Source organism: Lactuca sativa, chromosome 8 (assembly GCF_002870075.4).
Source record: "Lactuca sativa cultivar Salinas chromosome 8, Lsat_Salinas_v11, whole genome shotgun sequence".
Classification (NCBI taxonomy): domain Eukaryota; kingdom Viridiplantae; phylum Streptophyta; class Magnoliopsida; order Asterales; family Asteraceae; genus Lactuca; species Lactuca sativa.
Genome location: NC_056630.2, coordinates 12,945,445 through 12,973,363, shown reverse-complemented (window position 1 = coordinate 12,973,363; position 27,919 = coordinate 12,945,445). Strand labels below are relative to the sequence as shown.

The 27,919-nt window shown below is 34.2% G+C and overlaps 1 long non-coding RNA gene across 1 annotated transcript; it reads right to left on the bottom strand.

Moving 5' to 3' along the window:
- Positions 1-5,425: 5,425 nt before the first annotated feature.
- On the bottom strand, positions 5,426-5,938 carry LOC128127630 (uncharacterized). Its single transcript, XR_008225531.1, has 3 exons — positions 5,758-5,938; positions 5,621-5,675; positions 5,426-5,495 (listed from the first exon to the last, which is right to left on the bottom strand). It is a non-coding gene; the product is annotated as an uncharacterized LOC128127630 (long non-coding RNA).
- Between the last annotated feature and the right edge of the window lie 21,981 nt (positions 5,939-27,919).

Sequence of the window (27,919 nt, the reverse complement as noted above, 5' to 3'; positions counted from 1 at the left end):
TATGGTCCTTCCTTTGTGAACATATCAATTGGACATACTTACAATGATGCTCATATCACAATTCCAAATCCTTATTACAAGTGTAAGAATTCCAAATTCTTGTCACCACTAAATGTGTTAGAGTCTAACCTTGCATGCAATATCCTTTTGTGATGACGTGGCGTCAAATTCACCAAGACTTAGCCAACGATGTCACAAAATGCTCCATTGAAACTTTGTTACTAAAACAATTTCATGGTAATGAAGTGTCAAGTTCAAAGTACACTCCTTGAACATCTTCCTTGCATTAAAATTCCTCACTCACATGTAGCTTTCAACAACCAACTCCCACTATGGAAACATTTCCATATTCCCATGTGACCATCAATTTTGACCAAGAATCATCTTAATCCAAAACATGTCAATATGGTCCATCCAAATACTATACTTCTAACTATCCATAAGCAACCAATCTTTTGGTAAACCTCAGACTGTTCTTGACAGTTGCATAACAACTTTAGTCATATCTTGTTCTATTCCTTTTTCCCTCTCAATGCCCTAAGCCTTTGGAAAAATCAGAACAAGTTAATATTATAGCATATGTAATTGATCCTATATACAACGCATATGGGATTCCATATATAATTTCTCACATAAAGACATGATACTCTATCAGTCTCTTGCTATAATATTTCCATATATTGAATTTCCTAAGTTGAATCATTTCAACATGATATTCATATATGCCCATGACTAAGTTCCATTAAAATCCTTCAATCTAAACTTTTAGTGTAACGTCCGGGATTTATAAGGTACTATTCTTATTTATATAAGGTTAACAGTTTTAAAAAGGTTTGGGCTTAGACCTTTGTGCCCTTGTAATTGCGCTAAGTAAGCACCGTACGCAGAGCGTACCTTGCCATGTACGCTCAGCATACTCAAGAGATTGGAACGCGGAAGCCGTGCACGTACGCCCAGTGTACCAAAGGGTATACGCAGCGTACGCATGTAGATTCTAAAACCCTAAATTTTAGGGTCTGATCCTTATATAAAGAACCTAATGCCTTTGGTCCAGCCTTCCTCTCACCCTTAGACAACCACCATAAAAACCCTAACCCATATTTGTGTGTTCTTGTGATTTGGTAGCCACTTGAGAGCATTTTAGTGTTGTTTTAGTGTTTTGGAAGAGAAAGAAGTTTGAAGAAGGAGCAAGGATTCAAAGGGAGCTTGTAGATCCAGGAGATTAGCACCATTTCTGACTCATTTGAGGTATCAAGCTTCAAACTTGATCATTGCATGCTTAGATTTGATTTTGGGGTGTTTTATGTCACTTTTGGACTCCATTGTTGAGGTTTCTTGTATCTTGATAGTTTCAGGGCCATAAGATATGTCCTTTTGAGCTCTTAGAAGCACTTAAGGTCATAAAAATTGGATCATGATGGTTAAGCCACAACCATGCAAGTGTTTGATGGTCACAACATTTGTTTAAGGACCAAAATCATGTTTTGACCCCCAACTATGCATGCAAGCACATAAAGTTTGTGACTTTATGGATTAGGATGTCTTAAAGGACCTGGATCTACATTTTGGACATGAGGACTTAATGGATTAAGTCACAAATGGATCCCCAAGGAAGCTGGCCAATACGCTAGGCGTACACCCTGGTACGCCGCGCGTACTGGGTCAACTTCCCGCTTTTGGTCAAGGCCAACGTACGCTGGGCGTACATGCCAGGTATGTCGCGCGTACGCATGCAGAGTGACGAACTTAGGCTTTTGGGCCTAGATAGTTGGGCCCCATGGCCCATTATGGAGTAGAGTTTCTGGGCCTAGGACTGGGATTCTAAGTATTGGGCCTTTTGGGCCATATTGGGCCACTCAAAATTACTTATTTTTGGGCTAAGGGTTTAATTGGCTTGTGATGAGGCCTATTTGAGGAGTTGGGCCCAATTTGGAAAATTGAGCCATTAGTGGGCCATTAGTAGGCTGGGAAAGATAAGATGAATTGGGTCGTGGGTATGGTCCAAATTAGACCAAGGGGTAAAATGGTCATTTTACTCTAAGAAGTATTATGGATTTTGACTAAGTGTTGTTATGATAATGATAGTCGGGGAGTCATCGGAGCGGCTGTTAGAGATTCCTTTCCATGATATTCGACACTCAGCTTTACGAGGTGAGTTATCTTCCTGTAAGAGTTGGTCGAAGGCACCAATGACGGCCTACTAGTAGTTGTTTATGGTAGGGATGATTGTCTTCGTGATAATTTTCTGGTATGACATTGTTTGTTATGATTTATGTCACTACTAGAAAAAAGGCCTTTTACGACGCTCATTGCGCGTCGTAAAACACTCAGACAACGCGCAAATGCGCGTCAAGAAAGGCCCTGTCATAACGAGAGACGACGCGCATTTATGACACGCAATGCATATCATTAAAGCCACTGTCAAGAAAGGTCATGTCATAAATGAAGATGACACACATTTATGCGTATCGTAATTTTTATTTTTATTTTTTTTTAAATTATTTATAGATTTACTAATTTTTAAATTAAATTTGCATTTCATCTCTCATAATAGAAAATAAAATAACATATAGAAAAAATACAATCATATACAAATAATAAGAAAACAATTCATTTCATACGATAAATGTATTAACATTTAAACTGACATTCAATAATCTCATTATACAAAAATAGTGTATACAAATAATTTCTCTAACTAATGGAACATGTAAAGGGATTAAGATAAATGAATCAACTTTCACCAAATCAGGAACCACCATCACATCATCATCAAACATGATCTGTGTGAAAACATAACCATAATTGTCAACCATCATAAAAACAACACAAATTATGAGAAACAATGACAAAAAAAACTTGTACTTACCAAGTGTTGTCTTGTGTATTGATGTTAAACTGCTTCATCATACCAAGTGATATAAAAAAACATAAAAATCTTTAAAAAAACACATTTTCCATACAATGAGGGTATATGCATATTGATGCCATTATCAAAGAGTAACATACCATTTCATTTTGAAGATTCCCAAAGATCCCATCTCTCTAATATGATGCCATCTCTCTAGCACCTGAGTCAAGGGGCATGTTGACTCTCCCCTGAAAATTAAAAAAAAATCAAAATTTTTAATACTCTTCACTCTAAATAATGTTAAAATTGTTACCTTGTTTGATCTTTTGGATCGATTGCTTTCATGGGTGTGTCCAACAACATCTGATATAACATCTTCAGTGTATGAGAAGGTGAAGAAGTTTCCATGTCATCTGACATACCAGATGAAGCTCTTGATAAGTAAACTTTACCACTCATATCCAAAAAACTTCTCAGGTCCATTAATATTACCTGATATGAATTGACTGCTACTTTGAGGCTGGAAGGTTTGAATCTTCTGGTGCAAGTAGCTTAAACAATGCCAAAGCTTCCTCAAATTTTTCGGATGCTGTCAATTGTACAATCTACATTTTGATACAAGATTTAGGCACTGATAAAATTACATAAGTGGCCATTGCTCTTGTAAAATAACTGTAGCATAAGGCTTCTGAATAAGAAGAGGCTCATTACTAATATGCTCAATAAGGTGAGGCTCTAAATTCCTTAACTTCTTTGGAAGTTCACCATCAGGACCACATAGTGCATCCATGTTGTAATCATAGTTAAAAAAAAAGTTAATATGAACAACGGTTACAGAAACATGTTTGATTTTGCTTTATTATGTTAACATTTAACAACCAAGTATTGAACTTACTTACCATCTTTTTGTTGAATCATCTAATGCATCCCCTTGCTTGTGAAAAGCTACCCCTGGATCTCTACCAGCTTGCTCAAACGCTTGACTCTAGTGACATGTTGCAGAAACAATGGATAAACATGAATAACCCAAAAAAAAACCTTAATAAACCATAAAAGTATTTTACTTCGATTATCATAACTATAACTAAAATTCTCTTGTTTTTACATAAGTTCATTAGGTTGTTGTTTATCTCCTGTTCATAAAAAGGGTTTGTTCAGACATGTCATGTCTACTTGTTAAAAGAGTGCATAAGAATTTGAAGTAGAAAAATGTTGTTTACCATATGTTTCATCTAGGCTGAGTTCATCAGTATCCACAGGTGAATCATCTAAAAGAAATCAACTCACAAGTGCCTGAAAACAGCAAGGAGAACAAGGAATAAAACTACAAGTTACACTAAATTTAGAGATTGAAATTTTTGTAAGCTTTAGATCCTTATGAAGATACTAAGTAATGTTTTAAAACAGTCCTTGGATTTTTTGTACCCAAGGAATCCCTTATGAATTTACTTAGTGCAATGAAACAACGATTTTTACAAGGATAAATCATTAATAACATAGTTAGAAAGTTTACACATCAAATTATCCCCTCTCCATCTTCCGATTCAATTGAGGGCACTGGTTCTACAACAGGTGGAATACAATCCACTTTGTAGCGAAGAGCCTGTTTTTACACATCCAACAAAATTAACTACATTATAGTTGATAACAATGATAAGGGTATTCATGTCTTTTGAGCATTCAAGAGAAAAAATGTTCCATGAAGTCATTTTCAGAAGAATCAAACAACCAACCTTCTTGAAAAAGGTTGAATACAAATTGTCCCATACAAGTGTGTAGTTGCCAGCCATGACTGTGCAGAAATTACCCTGTAAAAAGACATTTTTACCCTCTGAATTAACTTTTGGTTTAAATGGAAATTATAAAACTTGCAGGAAGATGTTACTTACTTGGTTAGACTCGTATCACCTGTAGGGCAAGATAAGCTATATGAAAACAAACACAGAAAGTATGACTTAATCCAGTAAGTTATATATTATATATAAAGTGTTTCTTTTCTCCAAAAAGTTTTAAACATTATTTATTTAAACGTTACATAATGAGAAAAATAAAAAATTATAAGGCATGAACTTACTATTTTCTGTCCAGTAGAACTTGTGTGCTCCACACAAAACTCAATGTCCTGTAACAAGATAGATATACTTTCTACATTGTCATATCATATCCATAGAAATAGACATTTTTTTCCCAATATTTGACCTTTTTCCTTCTGTTTCTTAAAGATTTCTTAGTTTTAAAAAATTTGAGCTATTTGAGAATTTACACAAAATGTCAATAATCATCTGCTAATCTTAAGAGAAATTGACACTTTTATGCAAAATACATAGGTCATTCCACAACTTCCAAAAAAGTTTGGGCCCGTTATGAAAAAAGTGAAAGTACAGGGACTGTTGCTTAATTTACAAAAAATCCAAGGACTGTTTTGAAACATCCAAATAAATTGTCGTGCTTATTTTCCCTTGCAGTATGGAGAAATCCCAAGCAATGTACGAATTTACTTAGTATCTTCATAAGGATCTAAATCTTTATTCCTTTAAAACATTACTTATGAATTTACTTAGTATGGAGAACAAGGAATACCTAAAATCCTTTGCAGTGAACTCGACCATAGGGCTGATTATACCCAAGAGATGGTGTGGCACTCCTACATAGACAGAGAATCACAGATGATTAGTGATGATACATTGAGGAAGACAGAACGAAGACATTGACTTGTGAAATAATATGGATGCATAATCAATTTGTTTTCTTGCGAGAAATCAATCGAACCTTTCTGATCGTCAAGTGGAACTTTATTAGTGAGAACATGCAATCCTTCGTACACCTAATAAAAAATTTCACGAGACAAGAACAAATTAGGTAATACCAATACATATATGTTCATACTTGTGTGCTTGTGTTCAAACCTGCATGGAATCGGCGTTAATGATTTCGATAGGGAATTGTGAAGTTAGGTTAATGGCGAGACGAGATTTTCCAGAACATGTTGCTCCCATTATCACTACTACTTTTGGCTTGGCATTCGAATTTTTTGGGTTTTCTTCTTCTTTCGGGTTCGGAATGCCATTAGGGTCTCTGCAACTGTCACTCTCCATCTCACGCTCGCCCTCTCCTCCGATGCGGCAGCAGAGTGGTAGGAATTTCAAAGAGGAGATGATCAAAAGAAAAGAGGGAAGACCGAGACAACAGAAAATCAAAATAATTCAAAAGCAAAAGAAAAGAAAGACCAAATGAAATCAAAATCAAAATACAAGAGCACCTGGAGGAGATATCAACGGAGATCGATGTATACCTGGATGAAATGGAGGTAGAACACACATCAGTATGTGGATCGGTTGTCACATAAACAGCCTTAAAGTCGACCTCAATGCATTTCTCTTTAAAAAAATTAAGACAAAATCAGAAGGCGCGTGGGTCAGCGACGGTGGCAGAGAGGAGAGATGAGTGATATTGTAATCCCCAAAAATCGGACCCAAAAATATCTATATCGGGTTTACAGATATGAAAGATCGACATGTGAGTAATGGAGTAGTAGCAGTGGCCATCATCTCCATTGTCGATCGCAGACATTAAGGGAGGGGGATAACGAACCAGAAGGGTGAAGTGGTGCATCGGCGGCTATTGTTTTAGCGATCCGGTGGGGGACTATGGTGGTCCGATAAAAGCGAAGGCAAGAGCGGATGAAACTAGATCAGAAAACCAAAAGGGTGATTAGGGTTTTCCAGAGAGAGAGAGAGAGAGAGAGAGAATGCAGAGGTAGAGGAAGAGGGTTGCTTCAAAAGGATTATTAGGGTTTTTTGTTTGAGGATTTTAGAAGGAGAAGAAGGAGATGAATCAGGCGAACAAGGATTATTATGGTTTTTTGTTAGAGGATTTTAGAAGGAGAATAAGGAGATGAAGGAGATGAATCAGGCGACTATTTAATTTTTTGGAATTTCATTTCCCACCATAGATTATTAAAACAACGCAGAACGCGCCTTTCTAAAAAATATAAAACGACATATTTACACGACACGCCTTTTATGATAGGTTCCCTCCGTTCTTTTTTGTTGGACACTAATTTTAGGGCGCGCCCAAAATGCGTGTCTTTTATCCTTCAAATTTTGGAAAACTGACATTAATTTTTAGGGCACGCATAAATGCGCGTCCTCTATCAGTGTGTATCATTAATTGTGCGTCGTAAAAGGCTATTTTTGTTGTAGTGTGTGTTTATTGTTATGTTATTATGTCGTAGTGGTAGGGGTGAAATAGTCCTCGTAACCGGTTGAAATAAACGGAGGGTAGGTCAGGCACCCAGATATGCTTGTGAGGGTAGGTCGAGCACCCAGATATGCTTGACAGGGTAGGTCGGGCACCCAGATATGCCTGACAGGGTAGGCCGGACACCTAGATTTGCCTTGCAATATATGTTTATGTGGTATAATGGGGGAACTCACTAAGCTTTGTGCTTACGGTTTTCAGTTTTTTTTTCAGGTCCTTCTTCTTCGAAGGGAAAGGAGTCGGCATGATAGCAGCGCATCACACACACGATTTTCCGCACATGAGATTCTTGGGATTTGTACTCTGACATTATTTTCCTATGATAGGTTTTTGAGATAGTTGACTTATGGTTTTTCATGATATGAGATAACATTGATGGCATTTTCAGTAATCTATTTTATAAATTTTTAAATTAAAAACAAAAGTCGTAAATTTGGAACGTTACATTTAGATTTGAAATGAAGTATAAGTACCTTCTCCCCTAAATCCTTTTGTAGCGAAACAATTCCTAAACTATGAAATTTGAAAAACTTCGTTTCCTACTAATAGTATTGCCAACTTGCAACACTTAGCATAACAATCATGCTCCGACTTGCATAACAATTATGCTCCCACTAGCTTCGACATGTACCCAGAAATCAACTAGACTTTTAGAAATCAATGCTCTTGACTTTCTTACCAAAGTTCAAATTTTTGATACGTGGTGCTTTGATATGTCTCCAGGAAAACTTCTCAAGCTCATACACCTTCATTATATGACATATGTGTGTCCTCAAACCATTTCAGAACTTATAGCAATATGTCCTGAACGTTCAAACTATTTCTTGCCATTTCTCACAATTCGAACTATAAAAAGGGATGTCGTAATCATAAACGAATTTGAGAACGCAATTATCACAACTACTAACCATAATGATATTAATCAAATTTAAAATGTACTAGCGAAAGTTTTTCCTCATAATCATTTCCATGAACTAGAGCGAAACCTTTTGCCACCTATATTTTATGGTGTTTGCGTTCATATCCATGTGAATTTATCAATTCCAACCTACAATCATAAGATAAGGTTGAGGAAAAACTAAAATCAAACATAGTTTTTCCTTTCATGGACTGAACTTTGCTTATTCTCAATTTTTTGCCTTCTGGTAGCACAAGGGTCTGCCATGTCTTCCATGTTGTTTAAGCAGCTCACTTCCATTGATCAATGTACTATCACTGACCAACGTCATCTACCTTTTGTAGTCAACCATAGAACTCATAAGCATTGTCAACTCAATTGGAAGATGCACAAAAACAAGAATGTGTCAATCACGATAGGTTATTAACCTCAAGTCGTGTGTTGGTGATTACTAAAATGTTTATTCTCGATTTACTCTTGAAACTCTTCAGGATTAATGAGACGCCTACTGACTTCTTGACATATAACTACCAATTTCAAATGTGCCAGAGTAAGAAAACATTATTACTCCACATTTCATGAGGTGTCATCTTTTTCAAATGTACCAGAGTAAGAAAACATTATTACTCCACATTGCATGAGGTGTCATAACCTACTTAGTTTGAAATAAGCTTCAAGATACGATTTAAAGTAACTAGAGTATGACTCTAGAACTTGATTGGAAACAAAGTATGACTCATCTCTCGATTAGACCATTTCAACAATATTTGATTCATCTTCTTAGTCAAACAATTGCACTAAGACGTTCTACGAGGATCAATGTGTGACATGGTTCCATAATCATCAAGATGATGATAAAACATGATACTAAAGTACTCTCCTCTCTTTTCAGATTTGAAAAACTTTTATCTTTCTGCCTAACAAATTTTTAATATTTGTTCTACTACTCTTTGAAAACTTTTCAAAGTGTTAGAATTATGTTTAATCGTATAAACACAATCATATATTATTGAACTATCACTAAATCATGACGAATAGACTTATCATTCTTTTTGGTGGATCTAAATAGTCCAAATTAATGTGTACTAGATCCTTTAGTCCTTCACTTGACTCACATAAACATGTGACCAAGGAATTAGCCTTAATCTTCCAAAGATACAGATTCTCATTCATCACACAATTCAAATTGTATGATTCCAAGTTTCTGTCCAATTGAAACTTGGGTGATGAAAATTCATTTTCACTTGTTCAATTATGACATTTCCACAAACGACATAATTAAGAATCAAATCCATTTTTAATATTGCTAATAATAGAAATATACCTACCAATTTTCATAAATGTCATTGCAAGGAAATATAAATTAAATAAATCAAATTTTCACTTTTATTGATAATAAGCGAAAAAATTTGTCCTTACAATGAAAATTTATGAAAACTATGTTTCTAAATATTTCCTAAGCAATCTATTAATCTATCATAACTCCTAAGCAGTAGCTTTCAAAATTGATCATCAAACCATGCGACCGAAATCCATCTTTCATGATCAGATTTAGCTTACTCTTCTTAAGCTTCCTTCTTTCTCTTAGATCCTGCAAAACATCAAAATGTGACTATCACATCATGTATTAAGAATCTATGAATAGGAACTTAATAAAATAATGGAGTTAGATAGTGGATGTACCTAAAGTAGATTCATACGAATTTACTTTACTATCTCTGCGATCTTTCAGATAGTCAGGGCAGCTTCGCATCCAATGTCCCTTCAATTAGAAATAGAAACATATGGACTTCTCAAGAATAACACATGGGACTATCTCAGAATTATCCTTTCTCTTTACCATATGGTCAAACGGTTTGACCTTGGCCAATCGATTTCCATTGGGAAGAGAAACCTTTTCTATACTACTAATGTTGTCATTGTCAATGTCCATATAAATTTAGGAGACACGTCCTTCAAACACATTTTCTTGATTTGTGCTCTTAAGCATTTCTGCTTCAGCATAAATCATCATATATGCCAGATCGATTAGGGTCACGTCGTCGTCCCTCATATAATAGTCCTTAATGAACTGACCATATGACTCAGAAAGCGAACGCAAAACCAAGTCGACACCCAACATCTCTAATTTGTCAATGTGTGATTTCATTTTCAAAACATGCGCGCACACAGACTTTCCATCTTGAGGTTTACTTGCCAATAAGGATTGAGTTACTTCATATTTTTCAGCTTGAAGAAAACGTGGCTCAGGGAGAATTACTGGTGGAGGTGGAGGAAGAGTTGGAGAACCATGATTTCCAGTTCCAACATTGCTTGAAGAAGGGAACATTATTTCACCTTGATCAACATGTGGAAGATCGTCTTCAGAAGGAAAGACATTTCCACAAAAACAAGGAAGACCATTGTTGTCTGAACTTGACATTTGTAAAGGGGGAAAAGAGAACTAAAGTTAGTTGATTTTAATCCTTAATGATTAACCCAAAATTCAAATTAAGGCTAGGATCCAACTAAATAATTCACAATTCAGAAGAGGGATGTTGTAATCCAATTGCAAATTATTTAAAGGTAGGCAAATGACGATTTACCAATTTCACCATGAAAAATGAAACTTGAACGAATTATGTTTTAAATAAAATCTTAGATCTTTGGAGATTCATTGAACTATTCAATGGAATGTTTAATCTCGATTATGCCCTTTCCATTTGTGACTGGGATACCGAGGATCACAGACAAGTTGTGAATAACCATGCAAATTAGCTTGGTACTCTCGATGTCATTTATCGATATGCTGGTTAACCACACACGCTCCATTAATCAATAATAATTCACGAGTCACCCATTGCCTACAATATTAGTCCCATATTAGTGTGTCGTTTAACCACACACGCTCAACTAACGACCAATAAGGTGCAATGTGAAATTTCATGGATTAGTATTAAATTCACATTTTTCCTAAAGTAACTAAGAGTGGTATTTTAGAAAATAGTTTAGTTACTTTTATCATTATACTTTTAAAGAAGCTATGTCCTATCAAACACGTTCGGCTAACGACCCTCCACCAATCAAGGGAGCGGTGGGTAAGAGTAGATACCCAATGGGGGTCATTTTATAGGCCGCTTTCTTAAACTTCCCTTATAGAACGGCTTCGTGAATGAGGCGTACTAGCGGTTTGACGGACTTAGTCTTATACATATAATATATTATATATATATATATATATATATATATATATATATATATATATATATATATATATATATATATATATATATATAGTATAAGGTGTATTTTAAAATATTACCGTTTTAATCTTTTAATAAATCAAACTTTTAATTTAATTGAATTTAAACATTTTATGGATTTATTAATTATCTTTTAAATTTCGAAAATTTAAAAACATTTTAGTTTAAATTTAAAAGAAATTGATTTAATAACTATCCAATAAAACATTTGATTATTAAATCAAATAAGGATTATCTATTAAATTAAACAAATTAATTTTAACCTAATCCTTATCCCATGGAATTCGAAAATTTGGGTAGGGATGTTTCAAAATCTATAATTATCTAATTAAACTATTAACAAGATAATTACCAAAAATAACAACCTACTCAAAAACCCTTGATTTTGAAATCTATTGCTTGGAGTGGAAGGCAAGGCTTTCAACCTTGCCTAAAATTCGGAAAAAAAACCCTAAGGTTAGGAAACCCTAGATTTCGACAGGCCAAAGGAAAGGGTTTGAAAACCCTTTGGAATTTTCGAAAAACCAGGGTTGTAAAACCCTAATTTGCGAAAATAATAGGCCATAGGGTTTAATAGCCATAAACCCTAATTTTTTCCAGTTCAATCAATTGTATCAAATCTAACTAAAAACAAAAAACCATGCGCTCTGATACCACTGCTGGGTTTTATACATAGCAAACAGTCCTATGTGTGCATGCAACCCTAATATAAGGATCTACGTTTTCACTATTAGACATACAAGCATTGAACACAAAACTCGGAAACCCTAGCATGCTCCTAGTATTTTCAAAAACATAAGAAGGATTAGAAACATACCTTTATTGTTATTTAGTAATAACAATGATTTCCTTTGAAGATCTTGACTTTGAGAACAAGTACCACAAGTGTAGTACCTCTAATGGCTCACAAACAGACCAGGGCTAGAAGATGATTATGAGTGAGAGAGAAAGAGAGGAGAGAGGAGGTAATTGCTCAAAATTTTGGCTCTTATAAGGTTTCTTGAAGCATGGTCGAAATCCATAAAGGGTTGTGTCCTTTATATAGTTATTGGTTGCTTAGAGCCAAAGTTAGGGTTAAGATAAGGAAACCATAATCCATTTGCTTAAGGCCTAAGCAGCTCATGGATCCTCATCCTTAAGGCCTTAAACGAAATTTCTAGGGCCTTCCCTAGATAATTCCGTCCATCCCTTCTAGAATGGTCCAAGAGCCCAATTCCACAATTATCAATAAATTGTAAAACAGCCCCTATACTTTTAATTAATTCCTTTAATCCCAAAATTAATTCCAAATTAATTTCTGATTAAATATTAATTAATAATATGATTTCTAATTAATATATAATTTCCATAATATATTAATAAATCATTTATTTCAATTTATTAATCAAATTAATAAATTCTTCCTTTTCCTCAATTAATCATCATGTCAAGTTGCTAGTGTGAAGGCAACCCAAAAGGATTGTGCTACTATTAACTCAAGTACATACCAATTATAGTTATGGGCTTAGACACCTAATCCAACAATATGTTCCAGATCTGAACTCTTGTGAAGTTTTAGTGCCATGCATGGAGTTTAGACTCCATTTCTTACCTTTTGACCTAGTTTGAGTGAAGGACATGCATGGGTCATTCATGTCCATAAAGTTTGGATTTTTATAAACCTTTATTGTCCCTAGAAGCCTTCTAGAAAGTTTAAGCAAAGGTATTAACATATTAAGAGCTTAATCAATTAAGTTGTCTTCAGCAAGAAACCATGATGTGGCAAGATGCTCGCCACAACGTGGTGAAGGAGGGTTTCGTGATTATTTTGTTGGGTTGTTGCCATAGTGTGGTGGCATGTTTTCCATGACGTGGTACAGAGTTGGTCGCGTCTATGTTGAATAGTCACAACGTGTCCAATGGTTGGCCATTGACCGTTGATCGTTGTCTTTTTGACCGGGTTGACTTTTGGTCAGCTGAGTAGTTTTAGATGGTGGTATAAGGTTTGACCTTGAATGTTTCATTAGGTGGTGTGTAGCACTGGCTTACCGTCTGTGATGGCTTTGGTACTTTCGACTGTGTTTGTAAGGTGAGCTTGTGTGTGTTTTAAGTGTGTGAGCCCATTTTGTGATGGTTGGAGGAAGAAGGAGTCTTTATTGTTGCTTGTGTGCTTGGTTCCGGGTTAGATCCATCATCTTCATCATAATTCTAATTATTTGGAGGTATACAGTTTCTATCTTGCTCATTACTTCACTAGATCTACTGTTATATCATTTTGTGAGCTTTTGGTCCTTTTGGTGAAGCTTGAATGGTTGGTTACCTTAAACTTTGCAACTATATGGGTCTTGGGAGTCCCAAATTCCTTATATGTTCCAGATCTGAACTCTTGTGAAGTTTTAGTGCCATGCATGGAGTTTAGACTCTATTTCTTACCTTTTTTTACCTAGTTTGAGTGAAGGACATGCATGTGTCATGCATGTCCATAAATTTTGGATTTTTATGAACCTTTAGGGTCCCTAGAAGCCTTCTGGAAAGTTTAAGCAAAGGGCTTAATAGATTAAGAGCTTAATCAATTAAGTTGTCTTCAGCCATAAACCACGACATGGCAATATGCTCGCAACGACGTGGTGAAGGAGGGTTTCTCAATTATTTTGTTGGGTTGTTGCCACGGCGTGGTGTCATGTTTTCCACAAGGTGGTAGCAGAGTTGGTCGCGGCTGTGTTGAATAGCCACAACGTGGCCAGTGGTTAGCCACTACGTGGTGACCGTTGATCGTTGACTTCTTGACCTAGTTGAATTTTGGTCAGCTGAGTAGTTTTAGATGGTGGTCCAGGCTTACCTCTAATGTTTCATTAGGTGGTGTGTAGCACCGTCTTACCTTATGTGAGAGCTTTGGTACTTTCGACTACGTTTGTGAGGTGAGCCTTCTCACTATACTGTGTAGGATGCTAGATTGTCTTTGTGACTCTTACATGTATGTTAGGCGACGCCCATTATGTTTGTTGGGTAGGGCCATGATGCATGTAGGTTGGGGCCCGTTATGTGAGTCGGGGGCCCGTTATGCTATTTGGGTGGGGGCCGTATGGTTATGTGGTATTTTGGGGAACTCGTTAAGCTTTGTGCTTACGGTTTTATATTTTAAATATTGTAGGTACTTCTGGTTTCAAAGGAAAGGGCATGGCTTGATCGCATTGCATCTCCTTGAGTTTTCTGCACTATCTATTTTATGACTCTACTATGATGTTTTGACAATACAAAATACTATGGTTATCTTTTGGAATGATTGAATGAATGTCTTGGTTTATGGAAAAATAAAAAATTTACCTTGTATTTTTGGGATGTTACACAAAAGAGTCGTGATTCCATTTGTGACCCATGTCATGATCCCTAAGAATTTGCGTTGCAGTTTACGTCCTAACAACTTAATCTAATAAGCTCTCAATCGTTAACGTCCATAGCTCAAAATCTTAGATCTGATGCTAATGGATAAAGTTCCTGACTTTATCCATTACGTAATCAAGCCAAGTCCAAAACACAAACCCTCACTCTCAAAATAACCCAAAATGACCAAAAGGTCATGTATGGCTTGGAAAAGGTACAAAAAACTCAACTTTTTAACAAGAAATGGTCCGGAAGTGAGGTTTAGACAACATCAACCACTGGAGTTCTCAAAACTCCAAACAATCGCAAGATATGGGACCAAAATGCCACCAAAACACCATCTAAACCTAGATCTATGTATGGAAATCAAGAAAGTAAGGATCTTTGATACTTACAATGGTCTATCAATGAGAAACAATGAAGCACAACCTCTGGATCTTTGCTCTACAAACTTCCTTTCTCAAGAATCTCCACCAAAAGGCTCCAAACACTTACACAATGCACCAACAACTCTCAAGTGAGCTAGGGTTTGCTCTCAGAAGATGGAGGCTGGAGAATGCACGAAACCCTAAAAGTTAGCACCCTTAAATAGGGCTCAAGGCCCGAGATGTAGGGTTTTGAAGCTCAGTCGCCTCCGTGTTGCGGTCCATACTTGACCATGTCGCTACTTAAGTGATGTGGTCTCATGGCGACACACTAAAGTTCGTGTTACAGTACGCTGAAAACCCTACATCTCAAATTTGAACAAAAATAAATGTCAAAAGAATTACACCTGTAAAATGGATGTTACATAAGATAGAAATGCCACCAACCATATATTCATCAATAAAAACACATGCATAAGCTACAAAAAAAAACTCTTGTTACCCTGTGAAAGGCCAGACCCACCTATCTTGCATCACAATAAAAATAATTTCATTGCTCACTCTCTTCCCCTCACATGGGCATACAACGAAAAAACTAGAAATTTAACGAGTGGGACAACTTCTTAGTAACCGTTACCTACTGACTCCGCTCCATGTAATAAACCTTAGGAAAACAAAAACGAAAATATACGTTTCCTAACTAGACCCCATCCCAAAAGGAAGTAGAACGGCTATCATTATTAATTATACAGACAACTTAGTCAATTTTCATCATTATTTATATAAACAACAGTTCCAATCATTGGTTATTTTTAGGATGACTTGATATCTAATTATCCACTACATGTAATTTTGTAAACACCAACCAGTCAACCCGTTATAGGTTATACTCACCTGCAAATTCATGGTGCAAATTATTATTAACATTCGTTGAAATATACTCCCAAACGCCATTAACATTGTCACACAACCTTGTGGTACAAAAAGATACTATAATACTACCATATAGTGAATTTATGATAAATACTAAGATATAGAAAGGTAAAGATGATAGAGTAGTAGATCGAGGGAAGAAACATGGAATATTGCTCTTCTATGTATTAGACGATATTAAATCAACAAATCAACAATGCATATCGTGAACCATTCACATAGAGAAATTAGTATTTTGAATTTCTCAAACGGCGGTTTTTCTAAAAAGAAGTCGAGAAAAATATTTTTATAAAAATTATCAAACAATAATATTCAAACTTACAAACAATAATACTAGAAAAGAACATTATATAATTTAACAAGAAGACGTGGAATATGGTGTGTCGTCATCTGATATATCTATATAGTTGATAGGGGAGCTCGTGGTCAAACTGCAGCAGTAAAAGGTGGTTTGGCAACATATGCGGGTGGTCGGACACATAGGGTAAACAACATGCATGATTACCGCAATATGGGCAAGTGACATCCATTTTGCAACAACGAAAGTTTTGCCAACACATTCTCATAGCGCTCTCACAACCAGGGTTGAAATAGAAAAACGATGATATGCATATGCCTTGTAGATGATTATATGGTATTGGAAGAATGTAGATTAAGTCATGTTGAAGTAGTAGAATCATCATACGAAGAAGGCGTATGTAGACGAAAGGTAGAGCATCCAGTTTTATTAGTAATTTTCTAATTGTTTGATATATGAACCATCAATGATCAATAATGTCGATTATCATTCATTTCTCTTAAATAGAGGTTAGTTCAACCCTTATTAGGGGCTTCGTTAGATATGCCGAGCGGGTCGAGTCGGCATTTTTTGGTTGACTCGGTCCGGTCAGCTTGTTTAATAAATGTTAAAATCGTCTGACCTAGTCTAGTAAGAATCGATTGACTAATGGCCTGACTCGGTCCTTAAGAAAAATGTTGTTGACTGAAAATTTAAAAATAATAATAATAATAATAATAATAATAATAATAATAATAATAATTATTATTATTATTAATCTATGTTCTCCTCCCGATCTGAAATAGATGTTGAAATCGCACCTTCCCCATCTGAAATCGATGTTGATTTCACCATCTGAAATCGATGTTGAAAAGGTTTAAATAGTTTTCCCTTTGCATTTTTAGTTCGATCTGATCCATCTCTCTATCCATGTGTGTGTGTTTAACTCTCTTTATGTATTTGTTTTATGATATAGTCAGGCCCGGTCCTGTGGACAACCCGGGCGGTCGTCTTGGGCCCATGTATCTAAGGGCCTCAAATTCTTAAAATATATGGTATATATAGAGATAGAAAACAATCAACTTATCTAAAAATGTTACGAAAAATATTCTTCTTTGAATTAGTTATTTTTGTAATCGGATGGTCATATTTTTGTTTTTTTAATATTAATAGTGAACTTTATAATTTATAATGGTTTGACTATTATTGATTTTAGGGGCTCATTTTTTCTTTTCGCCCTAGGTCCACTATATCTTTAGACCGGCCCTCGATATGGTTTATGTTTTTTGATCTAATACAAGTGGTATTGTGTGTTTAATCCTTTGACTGGAGTTTTTGTGAAACAGAGGTTTTTGATAGTTGTATTTAAGTTAAAAAATGAAATTGTTGATAATGATGTATCTCCAACATCGACACCATATTTGTTCTTCTTTTTGGATTTATTGTGTTTATTGTGTGTTTATGCATCTATAACATCAACTCCATATCTTTTGAACATCACATGTTTGATAAAATTCCCCAATAGGAATTCCAGTTCAAGTTGTATATAAGACAACTATAAAGAAACACAGAAATTCAAACTTAATTTAGCTATGATTCTTGAACTCGGGAACCTCGACTGAACAGGTAAATTGGATGTAAATTTCTGAAAGGTTTATGGCAAGGAAAGTATGAAGTATATGTGATGGCTCTGAAAAGTATGAAGTATATGTGGATTCTTTAACTGATAGTGTCCTTGTTTTTATGTAAATTGGTGTCAAGAAAGTAAAAAACACCAACAATTCCCAACTTGAACAGTTTATTCACTATAAACCAGTTCGATCAAACATTTACTTACATCAGAAAACTCTCTACAAAATCACTCACACTCAACATCTATATGAATCTTAAGAAGACTTTTTACATAAAGATCTTCGTAGATTTTAAGTATGAATACACTGAGAAAAAACCTAGTTTCAGAGAGAAGAGAGAAAGACAGAACCACACACTAAAATATCTACTGAATACACTTATCTACACACACAGAGCACAATATATATCTCGGGTATACAGCTCCACAGAACTATCCACTAACCCGCGTGTAAACCTGGTAACCTGCACAAGATATACACAATACACCCAACACAAATACAAATATTCATAAAATACCCTGCATAAGAATTAATGACAAGTTTGATACATTGGATATCTATTTCAACACCCCCCCCCCCCCCACAAACTGATCATTAATTCAAACCATTTATTAACTTTTAAAAACATCTATCATACCCAAACGACTAGAAATATATTCATGCTGTGAAATACTCAATGACTTTGTTAAAATATCTGCATTTTGATTTAAAGAACTAATTTTATTTATTTTTAAAATACCCTTTTCAATTTTTTCACGAATAAAATGCAGATCTATTTCAAAATGTTTAGTTTTTTCATGAAAAACAGGATTTAAAGCTAATTTAATAGCTGACTCATTATCACAAAAAACATTAACTGGAGTTAAACCATTAATACCAAAATCAAACAACAATTTTAAAATCCAGATTATCTCACAAGCTACAGAACCCAATGCTCTATATTCAGACTCAGTTGAAGAACGCGAAACAGTACTTTGTTTCTTACTTTTCCAAGATACTAGGGAATTTCCAAAATATACAAGAAAACCAGTAACAGACCTTCTACTAAACAAACATTTAGCCCAATCTGCATCTACATAAGCTGTAATATTCAATGAATTATCTTTTGTTATATGTATACCCTTACCTGGACAATTCTTCAAATACCTTAACAATCTAAATGCTACTTTTAAATGAGACTTATGAGGTTTATGCATATATTGACTTAAAATGTGTACAGCATAAGAAATATCTGGACGTGTCATTGTTAAGTAAATTAATTTTCCAATAAGTTTTTGAAATTCAGTTATATTAACAACACAATCAGATTTATCCAAATCTGATTCCTTTTTTAAAACCAAATTTGTTTCTAAAGGAGTTTTAACAGGTTTACAGCCAAGCATACCAAACTCATGCAACAACTCTAAACAATACTTTCTTTGATTCAGACAAATACCTTTATCAGTTTTAATAACCTCAATACCTAAAAAATACTTTAACTCTCCTAAATCTTTAATAAAAAATTGTGATTTTAAGAACTTCTTAACATTTTCTAATTCAGCATTACTATTTCCTGTGATTATAATATCATCTACATATACCAGTAAAATAACAACTGTATTCTCATAATTTCTCACAAATATAGAATAATCATTCATGCTTTGTTTAAAACCAAAAATTGAAAGTGAATGACATAACTTTTCATTCCATTTCCTAGGGGCTTGTTTAAGACCATATAAAGACTTTATTAGTTTACAAACCCTAATATCACCTTTTGAATGATATCCTTCAGGTTGACTCATATACACATCTTCAGATAAATCACCATATAAAAAAGCATTATTCACATCAAGTTGAAACAGAGGCCATGAACTATGAACTGCTAAAGACAACACTACTCTTACAGAAACCATTTTAGCAACAGGAGAAAAAGTCTCCTCATAATCAATACCTTCACGCTGACTATAACCTTTAGCTACAAGTCTAGCTTTAAATCTTTCAATTTCCCCATTAGCCTTATATTTTATCTTATAAATCCATCTACATCCTATAGGTTTTCTTCCTTTAGGAAGATCAGTAATTTCCCAAGTATTGTTTCTATAAAGTGCCTCCATTTCGTCATTCATAGCTTTTATCCAATTAGTATCTAAAGCAGCTTCACTATAATTTTTTGGTTCAACAGTTTTATTAAGATTCGAAACAAAGCATAGATTTTCATTATCCAACAAAGAATAGTTAACTGTTTTTTCAATACCAAATTTATGTTTTCCTTCCACAATATAATCACTAAATTTAGCAGGTAAATGCACAGTACGACCAGACCTAGTAGTCCTAATAGATTGATCACTTTCAAGAGAATTTATATTATCTTGACCACTTTCCTCAGACATTGTAGAAGAACTAGGAAACATCTCACCAGAAGAAGGCACATGTGCCTCCCCAGTCTGGTTGCTGACATCAAACAAATTAGTCTCATCCAGATATTGGTCTGCACTAGCACCATTCCTCTGATGGACATCTCTCAAGTTATCTACTCTAGAATTATCAAGTAATAAACTAGAATACAAAGAATCATCATAGGAAAAAGGATCACTAGAGCTCAAAGGATCATTATATTTATTTGTAATTGAAGAAGATTTGAGCTTGAAAGGAAAAACAGACTCATAAAATTTAACATCCCTGGAAACAAAAACAAGATTTGAGTCAAGACTAAGAACTTTATATCCCTTTTTATCAGAAGAATAACCAAGAAAAACACATTTATCAGCTCTTTCAGAAAATTTGTCCAAATTATTTAATTTTGTTGCAAAACATAAACACCCAAAAACTCTAAGCCTATCAAAAACAGGAGAAGACTTATAAACCAATTCATAAGGAGAAGCTCCTTTTAACACAGAAGTAGGAGTTCTATTAATTAAAAAAACAGAAGTTAAAACAGCTTCTCCCCAATACTTGAGAGGTAAACCAGATTGAAAAATCAAAGATCTAGCAACATTAAGTATGTGCCTGTGTTTTCTTTCCACAACTCCATTTTGTTGTGGAGTGTGAACACAAGAAGTTTGATGTATAATGCCTTTAGACTCAAACAAATGTCTCATCTTATTATTTAAAAATTCAGTTCCATTATCTGACCTAACTGTTTTAATTTTAACTTCAAATTGATTTAAAAGAATATTAAAAAACAACATGACAGACTCATAAACTTCATCCTTTGATTTTAACAAATATACCCAAGTAGCTCTAGTAAAATCATCCACAATGGTCAAGAAATATCTAAATCCTTCTACAGTGGTCACTCTATAAGGACCCCACACATCCAAATGAACTAATTCTCCAAGACCTGAAGTTACATGTTGACTAACAGGAAAAGATTCTCTAGTTTGTTTTGCTTTATGACACACATCACATGGAGGAAGAACATCATTTTCAAAACTAAGTTTTTGTTTTAAAGAAAGCAAAGCTTGATCAGAAGGATGACCAAGCCTGTTATGCCAAGTGAGTTTAGAAACACAACAAAATGATGAGGAATTATTAACCTTAAGAGAATTACCTGAAGGTTCACTATTCATGTAATAGAGACCTCCAGACTCTCTACCATTCCCCACCATCACCTTTGAATGTAAACCCTGAATTTTTCAACCATGTTCATTAAAAATGACTTCACAATTACTGTCCTTACAAACTTTATGAACAGATAACAAATTTACATTAAAGTCAGGAACAGCAAAAACATCAAACAATGTTAAAGAATTAGTCATATTCATATTACCAATCTTTTCTATTTTAGCAGAAGTACCATTAGGATGACTAACAAGAAGATTCAATTGAGACACATCCACGGTGTCATGAAGAAGAGATTCAGAAGCAATCATATGTTGATTTGCCCCTGAATCTACAATCCATTTCTGATTATTAACAGAAGAACTAAAAGCTTGGAATAAGGAAGTACCTGCCATATTAGCACTAGCAGATGCTTCCTCATTAACCTGCTTATCATTTATAAGTTGCAAAAATTTGATATATTGTTCCTTGGTAAGCTGATGAAACTCAGACTCTCCAACAGAATCAGTAGAATTAGAAACACTAGAACTCCCAGAAGAAGTTGTAGCAGAGTTAACAGAAACAGATTTTTGACCATTAAAATCATTTTTCTTCTTAAAATCTTTTGGATATCCTATTATTTTGTAACACTTATCAATAGAATGACCTTTAACACCACAGTTTTTGCATTGAACAATTTGACTCTTATTTTTATTAAAACTGTTGGAGTTAAACTTATTATTAAATCTACTATTAAAAGCAGTAGACTGAGACTTAGATGAAGCTTGAGATGACAGAAGAGAACCCAAAGAACCATTTCTTTGGAGAGACTCTTCTCTAGACAATATAGAAAAAGCAGTTTTAACAGAAGGTAATGGTTCCATAAGTAAAATATGACTCTTAACCTGACTATATGAATCATCAAGACCACTAAGAAACTGCATAAGTTTCATGAGATTAGAGTGATCCTTTTGTTTAACAGCAGCTTCACATGTACATTCAGTGAGACTAGTAAGACCATCAAATTCTTTCCAAAGAGAGTCAAGCCTATTGAAATAGTCTGAAAGAGAAATTCCATTTTGTTTGAAATTATTTATTTGTTGATGAATATTAAAAACCACAGAACCATCTGACTTGTTATAAGTTTCAAACAGACTATTCCAAACATCCTCAGCAATGTCAAAATAGGCTTGACTCTGATAAATGGAATCAGAAACAGATGACAGGAGCCAAGAACAAACAACTGCATTGGCCCTATCCCACTTAATTTGTTTGGATTCATCAACACTTGATTTTTTACAAGTTCCATCTACAAAACCAAGTTTATTCCTAGCCTTAAGGGCTCTAGACATAGAACTTCTCCACAATCTAAAGTTCTCATTACCAGTTAGTTTTATTGTAATAATTGTTGTAACAGTATTATCAGAAGGATGGACAAAAAGAGGATCATCAAAATTAACTTGATCATCTTTTCCACTTCCACCCGGAGGATCAGAAGACCCAGCCATATGAAAAATTAATCACAAAACTTACTACAGAAATGAGATAACAAAAAAAAACAAGAAAAACAGATTCGAGTATTGACTTAAAGTCCAGATGGTCACCACGTTTGTCGGGGCCCAAGACAATCAATACCGAGTCAAGAAAATCATAAAGAACACACTATGAAAGCATATAAAAAGCAAACAGCAATAACTGGTGTACTCAAGACAACCAGAATCTCACAAACAAAATATGAAAAGAATAGAAGAGAACAAGAAATCCCTCACAGTGCTATAGTGACGATCTCTTTAATGAATCGACTCTACTTGTCCGTTCTCTACTTAGGGTTTATCGGTGATCAACTCCGACCCCTAGAGAGTTATTTCAGACAGATAGATTAATCGAATGAAGCAACACTGACGTTAGCAACACCGACGTTCAACACCAAGTATCCAGCAACTGATCCTGCAAGGATCCACAAAGAACTCACAGTACCAGGATTTTTTTTTTTTTTTTTTAAAAACTTTTCATTAAAAACACCGATCTAAAGATTTAATGAAAGAAAACTTCAGATCAAACAACAAAAAATGTAAAAGAGAAACAAAAGGTTAGAAACAACCTTTAACGATGACGTTCTGGAAAACAATCATCGATGAACACCAAAACGAAGAACACAAAGCCTACAGCTCTGATACCATGTCAAGAAAGTAAAAAACACCAACAATTCCCAACTTGAACAGTTTATTCACTATAAACCAGTTCGATCAAACATTTACTTACATCAGAAAACTCTCTACAAAATCACTCACACTCAACATCTATATGAATCTTAAGAAGACTTTTTACATAAAGATCTTCGTAGATTTTAAGTATGAATACACTGAGAAAAAACCTAGTTTCAGAGAGAAGAGAGAAAGACAGAACCACACACTAAAATATCTACTGAATACACTTATCTACACACACAGAGCACAATATATATCTCGGGTATACAGCTCCACAGAACTATCCACTAACCCGCGTGTAAACCCGGTAACCTGCACAAGATATACACAATACACCCAACACAAATACAAATATTCATAAAATACCCTGCATAAGAATTAATGACAAGTTTGATACATTGGATATCTATTTCAACAATTGGTCAATTTATTTAATGGCTCTTGATAATACATGAGATCACGTGAAATATCTATTGAATTATATGCATAATTGTAATTCACTCTAAGAAATCATTAAGCCGAGCATTGCAAGAATGTATGAGAAGGGAACCAATTATATTTTGTGGAATCTTGCTGAAATATCTATTGATCTCAAGGAAAGGAATGGCACAATGCGCATGGAATGTAATTGTTGATATTATCCATGTTTTTTTAACCTTATGTTATTTGTTGTTTCATTGTCGTTCAAATACGTGTAATTTATCTTGAATGGCTAATGTCAGTAGTTTTATGAAACAAAATTTAAAGTGTTAATATAAAAACATCAATCTTTGTAGAAGTTATTTATGTTAATAGTATTTAATTTGGATTTTATATGAAGACTGATATTTTTTATAATTATTTAGCAACTTCATTAAGATATTTTATCAAAAATATACATTTTATTCGGCACAAGATTGAACAAAATGTTAATATGGTCATTTTCATCATTTTGCACAGTCCTTCAAATGCATAATCAAACAGTCTAGTTTCAATAGAAACAGACTCAATCAAAGTTTCCGACTTAATCAACAAGTCTTGGAGGCGAACGGAATAAGGGGCTGTCGGATGCTTGGACCCCTCATCATTTTTCAATTTGCAGCAATATTATAGATAAAAGGAGTCACCGAGTAAACTTTTGCCTACATCTTGTGTGTGTGTGTATATATATATATATATATATATATATATATATATATATATATATATATATATATATATATATATATAAAGCTTGACCAAGTTACGAATAGTAAATTTTTGTTGACTTTCATTTTCCCACATCACTTTCCAAACTTTTACACTTTTAGTCCTTTAGTAAACTTTTGTTGACTTTCATTTTGCCACATCACTTTCCAAACTTTTATATTTTTAGTCCCTTATTAGATGCCCTCTAAAAATACGATCTTCCTATGACTTCTGGCTTTTTTTCACAATGTTTCCATAATCAACAAAAAAAAGAAAAAGACCCGGGACGAAGTCCGGGGTTTTTTACTAGTTTTATGTATATATATATATATATATATATATATATATATATATATATATATATATATATATATATATATATATATATATATATATAAAAAGAAAAGAAAGTAGTTAATAAAGGTGGTAAGAGAATTTTCTCAAATTGAGGCCCATGTTTCACTTTACTAGTTTACTTCTTTAATAACAAAGTCTCATCCTATATATTTTATTTTAAGGCTCTATAAATTACTTCAATATCCTTATAAATTGTAAAATTACACATATATCCATCTACAACATTAAAAATTACATCAATATCCAAAGTCATATTTTAATTAGAATTATATCAATTTTTTATTATTTTTTATCTAATATTTAAAACTATACATTAATTTACCAAAATGCCCTTTCCTTTTTCTTCAAATGGATTAAGCCCTCTTCTTTATTACTTCAATATATTTGTGTCAATTAGTTCAACATCCTCGTTAAGTTACCGTCTCCATTGTCATATATTACTAATTAAACATCTAATTCCGAACAGATTACAACAAAGCATAAACCGAGAAACCAATAATTAATCATCGTGGAGCAATCATAATGGTGAGGAGTGGTCTCTGTTGCATTGGTTTTCCGAAGAAGAATGGCAGGAATGGCGGTACTGAGATTTACCAGTTGTGGAATTCGGTAGAGGGCAATGGAGACGGTAACTTAATAGGGAGGTTGAATTGATCAACACAAATATATTGAAGTAATAAATAAGTGGGCTTAATCGATTGAAGAAAGAGGAAAGGGTATTTGGTAAACTAATATATATTTTTGAATATTTGATAAAATATTTAATAAAAATTTGATATAATCCTAATTAAAATATGATTTTAGATATTGATGTAACTTTTATAGTTTTAAATGGATATAAGTGTAATTTTAAAGTTTACAAGGATATTAGAGTAATATCTAAAGTTTGTAAGGATATGTATGAAATTTTCCCTATATTTTAATTGACTCTTTTGATTAATATCTCATTTATATCAATCTGTCACTAGCTATATTATTCCCGTTTATTTATAAACAATGTTTGTAAATCGACAATCATCAAGAGTTCAAACGTAGCTATTTTTAATTGTTAAGGAGATTTGTTTTCGATTAACAAATTATTTCCGGCTACACTACTATTTCAATTTTCTAATTAAGAAGGCAAATTTTAATTCTTATTTAACTAATAATTTAATTACAGTTTAGTAATTTGGTTTATTATAATAGGGTAAAATTAAAAAAAAAAAAAAAAAAAAAAAAAAAAAAAAAATCAACAACATAGATTCTTATTTGAATCGAATAGAAGATGTCTATGGGCCACGACTCCAATGTGAGGTTTTCACTTTTTTATTCTTAAAGCATGTCTATGGCCCACAATTGCAATGTGAGGTTTTCACTTTTTTATTCTTAAATGAAAAAACATCATAAATGGTCCATGTGGTTACCTAAAATCTGAAGTTTAGTCCCCGTGGTTTAAAAACCTCATAGATGGTCCCTGTGTTTTCAAAACTTTTGACGATTGGTCCTTATTGCTAACTCCGTTAACTTTTGTCCGTTAATTGAGGGGCATTTTCGTCATTTCACTACCACAATGACCATTTATGATGTTTTCTCTTTTGTTTTTAAAAAGAAAAAATTAAATATAATTATTTAATGTATAATCTCTCTCTCTCTCGTTGCGTTTTAAGCTGTCGTTTTTCATTCCTACGAGGAAAATCGATTGCTTGCTAATAATCAGAATCGAAAACCGAATGGTTCCTGATATGCTTGCTGAAAATCGAATTGCTACTGAAAATCGTTGCATTCAGTTCGTAAACCAATCACTAACATCGATGTTTCTAGATTATGTAATTCGATGTTTCTCTTTCTCCAAATCCCAACAAGAACAAGAACGTTAACATATTTCTTGCTTTCATCCACATATGTGTTTCCTCCACTTGTTGGGTTGAGTATTTGAAGACAGAGATGGGTCTATATACCTTCAGTTGATTCAAAATCCCTAAGATTAGGGTTGAAGAGTCGAGACCCTCGAGGGTATGATAGCACTAAATGGCATCACTTCACCTGCTTCTTTTCTTTGGATTCCATTTCGGCTTCTTCGGCCGAGACGTTCGAAGGGTTTTCTGATTTGAAGGTAAACCTTAAATTGATTCCCTTCCTTTGTTTGGCTTTCTATTACTCCTCCAATTTTTATGATGTATAAAACGAAGAGCATTCCTGTTTACTCCCCCAATCGATCATAAAGTTCAGATGAAGAAAAAACCCAAATTGTATCTCGATACTCAGATGAAGAAATAACCCAGCTTGTATATGTGTCAGTCGGCACCTCCAATTCTAGATTTTGCCATCGATTCTAGGCCTTTCAGATTTAGAGTTCATCAAATTTAAGCCTTCTTGCTTTAGGGTTCACCGAGTTTGCTTTAGAGTTCATCAAGTAATTAGATGGGTGATTCCTAAAACAACGGTAACACCTCCTCCTTTCTATTCCATCATCGGCAACAACTTTAACAAGAAATCTTCCTCCATCTAATATCTATTACTTCTGGATCTACACAGTGAACTCGCCGGAGAAGCATTGCTCTTCTGGAAAAGCGACTCCCAATTCCAACTCTCCTATCCCAGCCGATTCCGGAGAAGCATTTTGTAACGCCCGCAAATCCGGGCTAGTCAAATTAGAGGCAATAGGGGTCAAAAAACGACTTTTCGACAAAAGATTATTTAGAATAAATAATCTTAACCAAGTTGTGGAATATGTCACAAGGTTTCCGTACATATAAGGAACGCCGAAATCCGAGTTATAACGAAGAAGTTATGGCCCGTCGAAGTTTTACGGCAAAACCGGCACGACACCGGGAATCGTAAATAGTGAATTTACGATAGAGCGAGATTTAGCC